Source organism: Halichoerus grypus, chromosome 6 (genome assembly GCF_964656455.1).
Source record: "Halichoerus grypus chromosome 6, mHalGry1.hap1.1, whole genome shotgun sequence".
Lineage (NCBI taxonomy): Eukaryota > Metazoa > Chordata > Mammalia > Carnivora > Phocidae > Halichoerus > Halichoerus grypus.
This window is the reverse complement of record NC_135717.1, coordinates 117,949,308-117,962,753: the sequence shown is the minus strand read 5'-3', so window position 1 is coordinate 117,962,753 and position 13,446 is coordinate 117,949,308. Positions and strand designations below refer to the sequence as shown.

At 54.0% G+C, this 13,446-nt stretch overlaps 1 protein-coding gene across 7 annotated transcripts in view; it reads right to left on the bottom strand.

The window, feature by feature from the left end:
- The window catches only part of ANKRD33 (ankyrin repeat domain 33), a 34,541-nt gene that overhangs the window by 8,699 nt on the left and 12,396 nt on the right, over positions 1–13,446 (bottom strand). For 6 of the 7 annotated variants that reach the window (XM_036077896.2, XM_078075985.1, XM_078075987.1 and 3 more), the window contains exon 2: positions 2,711–2,882. The gene's annotated coding sequence lies outside the window, so the exon portion shown is untranslated. Of the gene's footprint in view, positions 1–2,710; positions 2,883–6,703; positions 6,851–13,446 lie in introns of those variants that run through there. The other variant, XM_078075986.1, reaches the window with a different exon arrangement.

Below are 13,446 nucleotides of genomic sequence, written 5' to 3'. Positions count from 1 at the left end.
AAATATGCACACGAGATTATGCCTCCATTGAAAAATAATAAGATAGATCCATATGGACTGCTTGGAAAATATCTCTGAGACATGTTGTTAATTGAAGAGAAAAAAGCCATATATATATGTATATATATATATATGAAGTGTCTGTGTGTGATTGGTTAACTTACATGTATGTAAATGCATAGAAAGGACTGGAACAGTAGTTGTCAACATTGGCTGCACCATGTAATCACTTAATCACTTAAAAAAAAATAGTAGCGGGGCACCTGGGTGGCTCAGTCGGTTAAGCATCTGACTCCTGTCGGCTCAGGTCATGATCTCGTGGGGCACTCAGCGGGGCGTCTGTCTGGGATTCTCTCCCTCTGCCCCTCCTCCCACTTGCTTGTGCATGTAGTGCACGTGCATTCTCTCTCTCATTCTCAAATAAATAAATCTTTAAAACAAAACAAAAACAAACAAACAAAATAGTAAAGGCACCTGGCTGGCTCAGTAGGTTGGGCGGCTGACTCTTGGTTTCCACTCGGGTCAGGATCTCAGGGTCCTGGGAACGAGTCCCGAAGTCCGGCTCCACACTCAGCAGGAGTCTGCTTGTGGATTCTCTCTCCCTCTCTCTCTACCCCTTACCCAGCTCTCTCTCTCTCTCTCTCTCTAAAATCAATCAATCAATCAATCTTCTTTAAAAATAATAAAACAAAACAAAACAAACAAAAAATAGTAGGGTTTTTTTTTTTAGGAGGCTCCTCGCCCAACTTGGGGCTCAAACTCACCCTCAGTCGCTCTACCGACTGAGCCAGCCAGGTAACCCCCCCCAACCTCTCTTGTACACAGAGTTCATCACTTCTCAGTGTACCTCTGAACTTCACTCACTTATTCATTTGTTCAGTGACTACGAACTGAAACTTGCTCTGTGTCAGGCACATACTTTGACTGCCCACATGAGTTATCGTTAATCTTGTTCTTGGCTGTTTCCCTCACCTTGATCATCTTTGTCTCCGGCATCTAGCACAGTGTTGGCCACTCAGTGAATGGGAAGTTGCCTGACAGTTTCTCCTCCGGCCTGAAGAGTACCAACCCCCTCCCTCTCCCGCGCCCCGTACCATTCAGCAACGACTGTAGAGGGATAGGGGACTTTAATCTGTGCTGAGAGGCCCCAAGGACATCTAACTAGGTAAAAGGGAATTTCACATTTTGCTTTTCAAATGATCTTCCTCCAAGCCTAGAGCACCCCCAGCCTCAGCAAGGATCCTGTTCTGCAAGGCCACTCTCAGCCAGCAGGTGGCAGCCCTGGGCAGGAATTGGGAGAGCATCCCCACAGAGTGGAGGCTATAGCAGAGGGTCCTAGGGTTGGATGCAGGGGCAAGGTCTTGGCAGGGCAGGTGCACAGGAGGAGGGTGACCGGGACCATTTTTGGTCCCAAGGCATGATAGACAGGGGAATTATTTTTGTAGATCAGCTTTAGTCAACCTGGTTGGGTACCTAGAAGGTTTGTAAGGTTTCTTCTAACTTCTGTCTGCGCAATGCTCGGTTCTGGTGCCCTGTCCCATCCTCTGTCCTCAGGCAGACTGTATGTTGGTCCCTTCCCACCCCACCCCCTTGTCCAGTTCCCCAGGCTGGGTCTTGACCCTCACTGTGTATGTCTTTGTTGATAGGGATGATTGTGGTAGAGGGGGACTAGAGGTTGCTAGTTAATGCATAAAATAATGGATCACATCCTGGGCCTTATGGGTACATTTCAGTCAGGGCCTTCTAGAGTCTCAGTGTGGTGGTCTTAAGGATTAACAGCAAGGGTTATCCTCCTTTTGATCTCTTAGCTGCTGGATTCTGATGAGAATGCACCAGAATGCTCTTTTCTTGCCCACTCCAACTTCCCTTCAATCTCGATCTCTTCACTGCCTTCCGTCTGTCTTATTTCTGTCTGCCTGACTTCTCTTCTCCATCTTTCTGGTTTTGATCTTTCTCATCTCACTGTCTGGATCTTTCCATCTTTCTATCCCTCTAACAATCTCTCTTAAGGCCCAATAACATGCATTGTCTGGAGCACCAGCTCGATTCTCTCTCTCTCTCCCTATCTTGTCTCTGACGTCACGCCATATCTCCAGCCATCTAATGCTTTGGGCTGGGGTTTGTAGGAGTCTTGCCTTGTGGAGTTCAATCAGAAGGGAAGGGGGAGATCTGGGGAAAGTGCAATGACAAATCTATAGAGAAAGAGCTCGGCAAACTCTTGAGTCAAGTTTGCAGCAGAGGCCAGTCACCTTTAGGGAACCAAATGTACTGTCATCTCAACCTCTGCCTTTCTTCCAGGATCTTTTTCCAGGACAAACCCCCTACTCCCACCCTACAGGCCTGGTGGCAGGTACAGCTGGGGACGGCAGTCAGTGGGGAAAAGGCCCATCCCCGCTTAAGGACTAGACATGGGATGGGACCCAGGACAGTGGGATGGAGAATGGAGGAGGTGACCTCTGACCCCCAGCTCTGGCCCCTTCTGGAGGTCCCCTGTGACCTGCCATAGGTCATGCCCCCTCCTCCCCTACCATGATCTACATCACAAAACCCACAGCTCATAACTCAATGCCAGCCAGGGAAGTCTGGGATTGATTTAGGGCCCCCTCGGACTAGTTCACCCCCACTGGACTATGGCCCTTGGGGTGGAGGTGGGGATGAGGGTCATGGGTGAAGTTCAGGCAGGAGGGTCCTGACTACCACTACATCATACCTGTTGCACTGTTGGTGGATTTGTTGGGGGGAAGAGCCCAAGCACAGGAGTCCAAGGTTCTCACTGACTAGCCCCTCTCTTTGGCTCAGCTCAGGGCCATGCTGAGGGAGCAGTGGCCATGGCCTAGTAGGCGTTCAGGGACAGTGTCCTCATGATTCAAGCCCAAGGCATCCTACAAAGCAAAGAGATTCTTGTTACCCATCAAGAGGGCAGTCTGGTAGGTCCTAAGTAGCACCACCCCCCCCCCGCCCCCGCCAATCTTAGTTACACTGAGCTACTCAGAACCAGGTCTCCCCACCCTGGGGTTCCATAGCCCAAGGCCCATTCCATTTATATTTCTCCTGGTGCGTTTCTTGTTGTTAATTTCCATCTACGCACCTTTCCATTCTGGAGATACCATGAAAGAACTCCCTCCACTTGGAATATTTCAAACTTTTTTGACCATAACCCACAGTAAAATATATCTACCTCTGGCCCCAGGACACAAGAACATCCACAGAAGTAAAAGCAAAAGTTTTACATAACGTTGTGATGCACGTGATATTTTCTATTCTCTTCCATTTTGTTGTAGGGAAAAGAGTTTTAAAAATGATTCTACAGGGGCGCCTGGGTGGCTCAGTCGGTTGGGCGGCTGCCTTCAGCTCAGGTCATGATCCCAAGGTCCTGGGATCAAACCCCGCGTTGGGCTCCCTGCTCAGCGGAGAGCCTGTTTCTCCCTTTCTCTCTGCCTGCCGCTCTGCCTACTTGTGCTCTCTTTGTGAAATAAATAAAATCTTTAAAAAAAAAAAAATGATTCTACAAACACCTAAGGGGCTGGCACTTATAGTTTATAAGTAACCTCTTATATGTTGACACCTTCACAAGTCATAAAGCCCAGTTTTATAAAGAGAAAAATCCACATTATCTTCATAAAAGCCAGTGAGAAGGTACAACAGGGTTTTTCATCGACCTGTTTTATAGATGAGGCAACGCAGACTCTGAGCGGTTAACCAACCTGCTGGAGAGCCCCCAACTGGTGAGTGGGACTCCAAGCTGGTCTTCCGTGTGCTGGTTTGCAGGCCCCCCATGCCCCACAGCTTCCCTCCCTCCCCCTCCTCCCCAGCCCTCCCAATTGACACCATTGTCTCTTTCCAGTTTGAAGGCCATCCCTTCCACGAACATGAGGGACAGAGCAGCTGAGTAATTCTGTTTTCTTGTCATCTGTGAACACTGCACCATCTGCCAGTTCTCTCCCGGAGCGGCCGGAGTGGGGGAGGCGGCTGCTTTCCCGGAGTCTGGACCTCCAGGCCCCCCTCACCAAGGAACTCAGAATACCCACAGAAAGCTAATTTTTCTGCTCAATCCCAACAGCCATGGGCTAGACTTACAGGGACGTGTAAGGGAGTGGAGCAGGATGGGAGGAAGGATTTTCTGATGTCACAGGGATAAAACAATAGGATCCACCCCTCCCCCACGGTCAGGGTCCCGTCTTCAGGCCTCCACACCTCCACCGTGGTGGTGACCTCGAGGCTTCCGAGCTGATCCCAGGCAGCAGGAGTCCTGCAAGCCGCTCTGGGTGAGGACAGAGCAAATCCACCTTACAGGGAGCCTAGGAAGATTTATGGGGCCTCGGGTGTGGCTGGCTGTTACTCAGCCTCTGACTTTTTAATTCCCCAGTCTCCTCACCCACCCCGCCTCCTCCCCAAGAGGGCCTTTGTGCAGGACAATGAGGAATCTATAAATTCCGGGGGACAGGGATGTGGGGGAGGGGAGTAGTGGTCAGTTCAGCCCAGCATAGACAGCAAGGGGTGGCCTCCATGGGCCTGCCACAACTCATCAGATCCACACTAGAGACCCAAGCCTTACCATGGTCTTTTACAGATGAAGAAACTGAGGCTCAGAGGCAGATGGCATCTCCAGTCCCTTCTTCATTTCCTCCATCTTTCACTTATGTATTTATTTTCCCTCTCTTACCCTTCCCCAGGTCTTTCCCACACTCAGGCATTCACTCAACAAACACATGTATTCACTCAACAAACACCCATTGAGTACAAACTCCGTGCCAGCCACATACGGAAAACAACTGGTAGACCCTGGTCCACCCTGGAGGGGCACATAGTAGGGGACTGACGCAAGAGGAGACAAAGTATGGCTCTAATCCCAGCTTTTCAGGCCAGCAGCCTGCACCCTTTCCCTACTCCCCTCCCTCAGCAGCCCTCTGCAGCTGATGAAGCACTTTCATGAGCATTTTTAAATTTAATCCTGGTGACGGCTCTGGCAGTTCGGTGTTATGTAAGCCTTCCCCAGCATTTTGCTAATGTGGCCCCAAGCGGGTAAGTGGTTGCCCTCTGGTGGGTGGCAGAATACCAGACCCAGGCCCTCGCCCCTGCACCACAGCTGCACCCCTGAGTGCTGTGGGGACCCAGAGCAGGAGCATGCCCCGTGGCCCTACACTTCCTCTTCTACCCACTTGCCCAAACCAGCCCAGTGTCCCCCACCAGCCCAGTGTCCCCCATGTCCCCCCCATGCTGATTCTCCCCTAATGCTCTGTCCTCCTGATCTGTTCCACCTTCCTGAAGTAGGCTCACCTGTGTATTTACTCAATTCACCCATCTGTTGTACAATGATAATCAACTCAGTGCTTATGATGCATTCTTGTGTGTGTCCTAGTATGTCTCTGCTTGTAAACTGAGGATATTAGTATCTACTTTGTTGTACAAATTAAATTAGTTAAGCCACGTAAAGCACTCAGAATAATGCCTGGTACGTGGTAAATGCTCAGTAAGTCTTGGCTGTTAAGTTTATTGATATTGGAAACCACAGGCCTGTCCATATATGAGGTATTTGGGTGAAACACAGGTGAATACAGGGGTTTGCAGCTGGCTTCTCCCAGGGAGTGGCCCCCTTAGAAGTGATCAAATGGATGAGTAGCCAATTCATTCCCCAGGGACTCCTGCATTCCTTAACTGCATGAAGTATGTTGAGCACCTCCTAGGTTTGCGCCAGGCACTGTGCTAGCAGAGAACAAGAAAGACACCTGCATTCATCAAGCTTGCATTCTGGTAAGTGAAACGGACCACAAACCAAGTGCATAAAGACGATAATTACAGAAAGCCATTAAGTCCTGAAGAAAGAGACACGGTTAAGTGACACAGTAGATCAGGCAATTGGGTGTGGGGCTGCTGTACTGTTGTGTCAGGGTGGGGAGGTGACATCCCTGTGACGGGTCTGGGCAGACGGTTCCAGGCAAAGGGAACAGCAAGACCAAAGCCAGAGGTGGGAAAAACTTGTCAAGTTCAAGGAACAGAAAGACAGCCAGTGTGAGGGGCATCTGGACAGAGGGGAGAATGATCTAGGAGAGGTCAGCATAGGCAGGGGCCAGGGCAAGAAACTGGGGCCTTCCTCCAAGGGAAGCCATGCAAAGTTGTTAAACAGGGAGTGACATGCTCTGACTTTTTTTATGATTGGTATTTTTAACAGTCCCCCTGGAAGCTGTGTGAATTGACTGTCGGGGATCCAGGAGGGCAGACAGGAGCCTTTGCAGTTGTACAAGGAGGGAAGAGGGGCTTGGACGCTGGAGGGGGGTGGGGAGCAGGGGCTGATCCAAGATATATCTTAGAGACAGAAGGGACAAACTTTGCTAGTGGATTGGACAACAGGATCAGGATGGGAGGAGAATTCAGGAAGAACGAACCAGGGAAGCTCAATTGGTAGAACTGTCTCTGTCCTGAGCCATGAGAGTCCTCCTGCTCTTTTTAGCCCTGCCCCTGAGCCACAGAAGCCAATTCTAGCCATTTGCTCTCCCCCGTCTACAGTCAGCAGCCTTAAATCAAGGGCAGTCCAGACTTGCTCATTCGGACCCTTTGTGAGAAAATGTGCCCCTTGCCTTCCCTCCAGAAAGAGCAGCACCTGCCAAGGCCCAAGACTTTTAACCCCTCCACTCGGCCCTTGTTTAGGTCGCAACCTGCACAACCGTACAACTCCCCTCTCCCCAGCCTGGACCACTGGCCCAACCTGAAAATCCTCGGAGCTTTGAGACCTGCAGGCGCTGGGCGTGTTAGGACACGGGCCTGAAAGCACTCCGGGGCCGGGAACGGGAAGGTGGGGCTTGGCCTTTCCTGAGGGAATCTCCCAGCCCCGTTCCCGGGGGAAGGAAGTCCCCTCCCGGGCCCGGCGCCCCCGCCCCGCCGCGCCCCGCCCCCGCCGGCTCGCTGGCCGCGGAGGCCGCCGCCCCTCCCGCCCGGGAAAGCGCACGCAGCCGGTCTTCCGGCCTCGGGCTACGGGCGGGGGAGGGCCCGAGCCGTAATTGCTGCCATCTGCTCCCTCCCCTGCCCCGCCCCCCCGCCTGGGGGAGGGGCCGAGGCGCGCGCCGCACACCTCTCTGACGCGCGCGCCCGGCCCCCGGGGGACGAGAGCTCGGAGTGCGTCGCGAGCCCTCCGGGGGGCGAGTGCTGGGGGGCCCCCCCGAGAGCGCGCCGCCGCCTCTCTCAGGCAGGGGCTGAGGGGCCCCGAGCTGGAGGCACACCGCTTTGGCAGACACCGAATCCCAGCGTTCGGGTTCTGCCCGTCGCGGGGTAGGGAACCCCAAAGGGTCCTGGGGGCCGGCCCGTCTCAGCTCACACACGCGACGTCCGCCCCGGTCGGTGGTTAACGCCGGCGGTGGGACATTGACGCATCGATCTCTGTCTGCACCCGACGGCTCTGTGACTGTGGGCGGGGAGGCGGGGGGACCCAAGGCCGGAGCCTGGAGCCCGCGGGGCGGCCGGGACCAGAACTTGGCCCTCAGACACAAGGGGCTGGGCTGAAATTCCTCCCAGTTACTACTCACTCGGGGAATCTCGAGTACGTTCCTTTGAGCCTCAGAGTTTATTTCCTTGTCCATAAAAACAGGATCCCCAGTACCTACCTCTCAGGTGATTCCACAGAGGGCCAGTTGCTAGTCCTGGGGAGATCGGGGGTGGGGGGGTGGGGGGCGGCTGTGCCTGGCCTGGCAGAGCTCCTGGGGCAGGGGGAGTGGGCTCTGTGGAAGGGGTTGTGGCAGCTGGGAACCCTGAAGAGGCAGGAAGGGGGGTGGGCCTGGGACAGGAGACCAGGGAACAGATGGAGGGAGCAGCCCCGCTGGTTTCAAGCCCATCTCCGGGGGTTTCTGCAACATCAGCTTCAGGAGGTGAAGATGTTGTCTGTTTGACCCCTTTATCCAGCACTGATAGCAGCTCTGGGGGCATTGGGGGTGCTCACAGGGCAGAGGAGAGTAGTACCCCACTGTCTGGGTGCCCGGACCCACTTACCTGAACACTTACACATCTTCACACACACCCAGGGGTCTAAACAGTCCCCCAAGTGCAGAAGCACAGGTGATCGTGAATGAGGTGAGGCCTCCTTCCTGCCAGGGCCACAAGACCTCAGCTATGTCTTGGCAAAATGCCTGCTGCATTCCCCTCCTCCAACCTTGCCAACTCTAACAAACCTGTTAGCCACAAAGGCCAGCTCCAGAGGGGCTGAGATGCAACTCCACCCCCAGACATTCCCCCCACCAACCTGATGGCCCATTCCTCCACCCAGGTGAGCCCCGGCGCCGCCAAGTGGCCTACTCCCAGCCCTGGAAAGGCTCTCACTACATGAGAGCAGCATGAGACATTTTGGAATCACAGGAACCATCAGACAACCCAGGGTACTGCCTTTGGGGGGGCTCAGGATGATGCTACAGAGTCAGTGGCTTCTGGCGTGGGGCTTGAAGGAGCAACAGAAGTTCACCAGGGACAGAAGAGATGCAGTGTTCCAGGCCGAAGGAAGAGCATGCGCAAAGACTTGGGGGTGTGAAAGTCCGGCCTGCGTCTGGGGAAGAGTGAGAAGTTCGATGGGCCGGGCGCGCGCGTCAGATGGGATGGGAGGAGTTGACGGGGACAGGAGGGACGGGGTGTGAAGGGTGGCTGAAATGACATATATCCTAGGCCAAGGGATTTAGACCTGGGTTTGTTGTAGCAAGTTGAAGTATCTGCACCGAGAGAGACAGACAGGAACATAAATGGCTAGAAGGAGCGAAGCTGACAGGAAGTGAGATAAAAAGGTCAGTGCCAGCCCACTGATAAAAGGCCATTGAATCATCCAGTGGGGACTATGGTGCACATGGAAGCCCCAGGGACCCCTTCGGAAGGCCACGGTTGTTCCTCAGCTCCAGCCAGTTATTGTCATGCTGGCTTGTTAGCTTCGTGTCCTCAGGTATTTGCAGGAAAAATTAGAAATGTCGATTTTTATGTGCTGCCTCCAGGTTTTTAAATGTTGACTTTTTTTTTTTTAACTCTAAAACGGTGTGTGTGTCCAAGATACACATAACACGAATATCTATCCGTGTGCAACTGCTGCAGAGCAGCTTTGTCAGGAGGGAAATGATCTGAGTCACAGGCCTGGGTGTTTCGGATGCCCACTCGGGGGCAGTATGGAGGAATAGCCTGGTAAGTGGGACAGTTAGTTGCAAGTGTCTGGACCAAAGGGGCCGAGGCCTGAACAAAGGCGGCTGACCTGGAGAGGAGGGAAGGCCCCCAGACACAGCGTAGGGGTCTTCAAGGATTAGCCCTTCCTGGGGGGGTTAAGGGTTTACGTCTCCTATCCCTTTGTCCCCTTTAAGAGATTGCAAAAACATCAGCTAGTGGGTGGGGAGACCTATTTGGAGTGGGATGCCCCTGAAAATCCCCAAGGTTGCACCGTGGCAGGCCACCCCGAAGCACGGGGTAGGACATTCCAAACAGCCTGAAGAGGGAGGGGCCGTGTTGGGGGAGGGGCTCAGGAATCCGCCTGGCCTTCAGGAAGACCCCAGCCAGCCCTAATGGGAACCACACGTGGAGGGAGCTGGAATCCCGGATTGCCTGTGACGTTTGGCTTTGGAATTGGACACTTGGCTCAGGTCAGTCCTGACCCGCTGAAGTCTGAGGCCTCTCAGCCCAGCTCCCCTCCTAATTGCTGCCAGACACATTCTGCCCTGTACCCAGCTCTGGGGCCAGCCTGGGTCCCCCATCTCTTGCTAGGAGAGCACCTAAGCTCTGAGGGAGTAGGGGTTTTCAGACAAGAATTCTGCAACACTTGAGGCTCTCAGAATAGCAGAACAAGAAGTCCCTTCCAGTATCTCCGTAGTTAGGACCCCCAAACTTCACACTGCTCCTAGAGCCCTGAGCTGCTTCTGGCTTTGCAGAAACTGGCACCGTCAGCCTCTAACCTTCCACAGCAGTGTCTGTAGGGTGCTCTGTGGCTCTGACAGTCTGAGCCGCCTCCATACCCTGCAGGGTTAATTTCCTGCAGGACCTCAGGCACCAGCAGCAGGGAGCAGTCCAAAGGGCAGGGGAAGAGCCCCATGAGCAGGTGGTTCACTCCTGAAGATTTGCTGTAAAAATGGGAGGGGAACAGGTCTCTCCTAACATATTTCCTGGTGTTTCGTCTTCCCCTCCTTCAAACAGCCCCTGGCCCGGGGATGGAGCTGTGTTACAAGATGTCTCAATACAATATGGAGGGCCCAGTCCTTATCTGAGTGGCTCACTCCAGCCTCTGGGCCATGGCTGTCTTCACACCTGCCAAACCCTCTTCATATGACCCTGCAACTATAGTGTGTATGAATGGGGGGCAGGGTGTATACTTCCTGCTTAAGTCCCAGACACTGCCAGTGGCCCCCTCCAGGCCCTTGGGCCCAGCCCCCTCCCCCTGGGTACCCTCCTTGAGAACTTCCAGGCAGCCTGCTCAGCATCAGGCCAGGGGCCCAGGAGCTTGGACAGACTGCATTCCTGGGGGAAGGGGAGAGGAGAGGAGGGCCGCACAGAGCCCCCCTCCTCCCTTCCAGCACAGACCCCATACTGCCCAGCCTGAAGCTCTCTCAAGCCTGCTGAAGATGACCAGTGTAATGCCGCCAAAGCCCCTGGCAAAGACCAGGCCAGGCACCTAGGGGCCTCTCTTGAGGATGAAACCATCTCTGCCTTGGAGCTCTTCCATTCCAGCATTGATTAGGGGCCCACGTGGGCACTGGGTAAGAGGTCTGTGGAGCCAGGCCACCAGGCACGGAGGGGGTGCAGGGCAGAGGACTAGGGCAGCCCTGGGCATAATTTAGCACCACACGCCTGCAGGGCAGCTCAATCTCCCAAGAGTCTGTAGAGAGGGCTCAGGGACTTCCAGAGAGAAATCAGGCCCAGCAGAATGGAAATCAGGCAGCAGTTGCAGGCGATGAGAGTGTTGGGGAGGAGTCAAGGTGGGGCGGGGCTCCGCTGAAGCCAGGGATTCAGGTAGTCCCTCCAACCCAATCCACCCCCATCCCCCAACCTGGTTTCGGGAAGCTCTCCCAATGAATATTTAATAGCTCAGCGCTGGGCCTGATTGAATTTTAATGCGGGCGACCCAAGCCCGGAGCCCGAGTCCAGGCAATTAGTCAGGAGCCATTAACGCTGACGGAACTGATTTATAGGCGGGACCAGGCCCTGTGCGGGGGAGCCTAGGCCGCCGGAGACCCCGGATTGGGCGGACGAAGTCTCCCGCGTCAGCCAATCCCTACGGCTGTCTCGGCCTGTTTTGCATCTTTTTTGCATAGCACTCCCAAGGGGCAAACGTGGGCGGTGGCCCTAGAGGAAAACCGGGTGGGCGGGGAGTGGGGTGGGTGGGTAGGAGGGGCTCCGGCTGAGACCTGCGCGCGAGCTTGGCCGTCCTCTGGGCCCGACCAGGCATTTATGGCTAGGAAAATCTACGTTTTGCACGTGGGATTCCATCGGACATTCCAGCTATTCAAAGGGCCTCCCCGCAAATCCTGGTAGAGCCCAGTTCGGGGGAAATTCCAAAGGAGGAGGAGAGGAGCAGAGATTAGGGCCCACCTGGGAACTCTGGGCAAAGCTGCTGGGTCCCAGGACCTAGCAAAGGGCTCTACCTCTGCGGTTAATCCAGACGGGAGCTTTATTGAACCCTCACTCACGGTGTGCCCGGCACGGGGGATTCCATGTAAACCACGGCTCCCTGGGCTCCCCCACCTCCCCACTTCGCCTCTCAGAGGGGGTTCTGCACTGATGGGGTTGGGGGTTACAGGTTTCAGGGTGCTGACATTATGCCTCAGAGGGCTGGGAATGACTCCAAGGGGCTCTTGGAGGAGATGGCCCCCCTCCCCTCCCTGCCCCTCATCCCCCTGACCTGTGTGAATGCCCTGGGACTCAGCCTGGAGTGCTCTATTGAACTATGCCCGACCCCTTAAATCGTAGGTCAAGGATTTAGCTGGCCTGTCTGCTGCCACTCTGGCAGGTGGCCGCCTCCTCGCCAGCCCCCACCGCTTTCAGAGCTCTCCTCCACTAGAGATGTGGTGGAGAGCGGGCATCTTTCCCGTACTGGATAAGCATCCCCATGGGTCTAGGCCTTATCTGAGCTGGAGTGATCTTTATTGAGGTATGGGCAATGGAAGGGAGTGGATAGAGCTCTGGGCTGGGAGGCCAGCCCCTACAGGGAGGCTCCTGGAGGGGTTGGCAGGGGAAGGGGAGGCTTTAGTCAAGGAAGGCTTCCTGGAAGAGGGAGGTCAGAGTAGAGACTGGAAGGAAGGGAGGGACAGGGTCAAAGAAAAGGAGAGGAAATCCTCTGCAGGGGAACGCCCTGTTGGAGGCAGGAGAAAGTGAACTGTCTGCTCACAACTCTCCGCACACATCAGCTATGGTTAGTACAGTAGCGGCAGCATTTCAGCCTGAGCTGCCTGCCTGGGCAGGGTGTGAAGGGATGATGAAAATTATTAGCACTACTTAATGAGCACCTACTATGTGCTAGCACTATGCTAAGCTCTTTAAATATATTGTTTCATTTAATCTTTATAGCAACCTAATGGGGTAAGTATTCTCAAACTTCCCATTCCACAGATGAGAACACTGAGGCTCAGAGAAAGGCAATAACTTGCCCAAGGCCACACAGCTAGTTGGTGGCAGACCCCTGGTTCTGATCCACCACTCCATGCTGCTCACAGGCACCTCAGACTCAGCTTACACTCTTCTTTTCACTCTCCAAATCTCCCCCTCCTCCCATGTGTCTTATCTCCCTTTACCAGCATCTTTCTGGCGTTAAGAATAGGTTCTACTCATAATCTCTGCCAAAGGCTTGAAAAGCCATCCCATCTACATTGTCACCCAGGCCTGAGTCCTTGGTGTCATCAATCATTTACAGTCTCAAGATCTGTTTCCTAAAAGTTTCTGAATTCTGTTCCCTCCTCTCCTGGGACCTCTGCTTGGTTCGGTCCAGGTGAGGTAAGACAGGAGCCTTATGGAGCCCTTTCTGTATGCCAGGCACCCTGCTAAGAGCTTTCCTGAGTGTTCTCTTAATTAATCCTCACCAGAAGCCTGAGAGTTAGTTCGATTGCTAGGGTTTGCATTTTACAGATGGGGGTAGGGAAGGTCAAGGAAAGGTGGGGAGAGACCCTCAGCTGTACGGGGCTCTATATGATAGTGGGGCGGGGAGCACACTCCACCAGATCAAGCATAGCTTCAAAGTCTCTTGCTCTTTTCAGCTGTTCCTTGAAGCCCACAGCTTCCCAGGCTGGATCTGTGCCCTGACCTCTGAGTGCCTTTCCCTTCTTTTAACAAGAGGGACTGGGCTTCAAGTTACAGGAGACCCAACTTTAAAATGGCCTAAACAGTAAGGACAATTGTTTATCATGTTGCCAAACAAGAAGTCCCAAGGTGAGGCTGTTGATTTCAGTGACTCAACAGTGTTATCAAAAACCTAGGTTCCTTCCTTCCTGTTTGTTTCTTCTTCCTTTCTTTCCT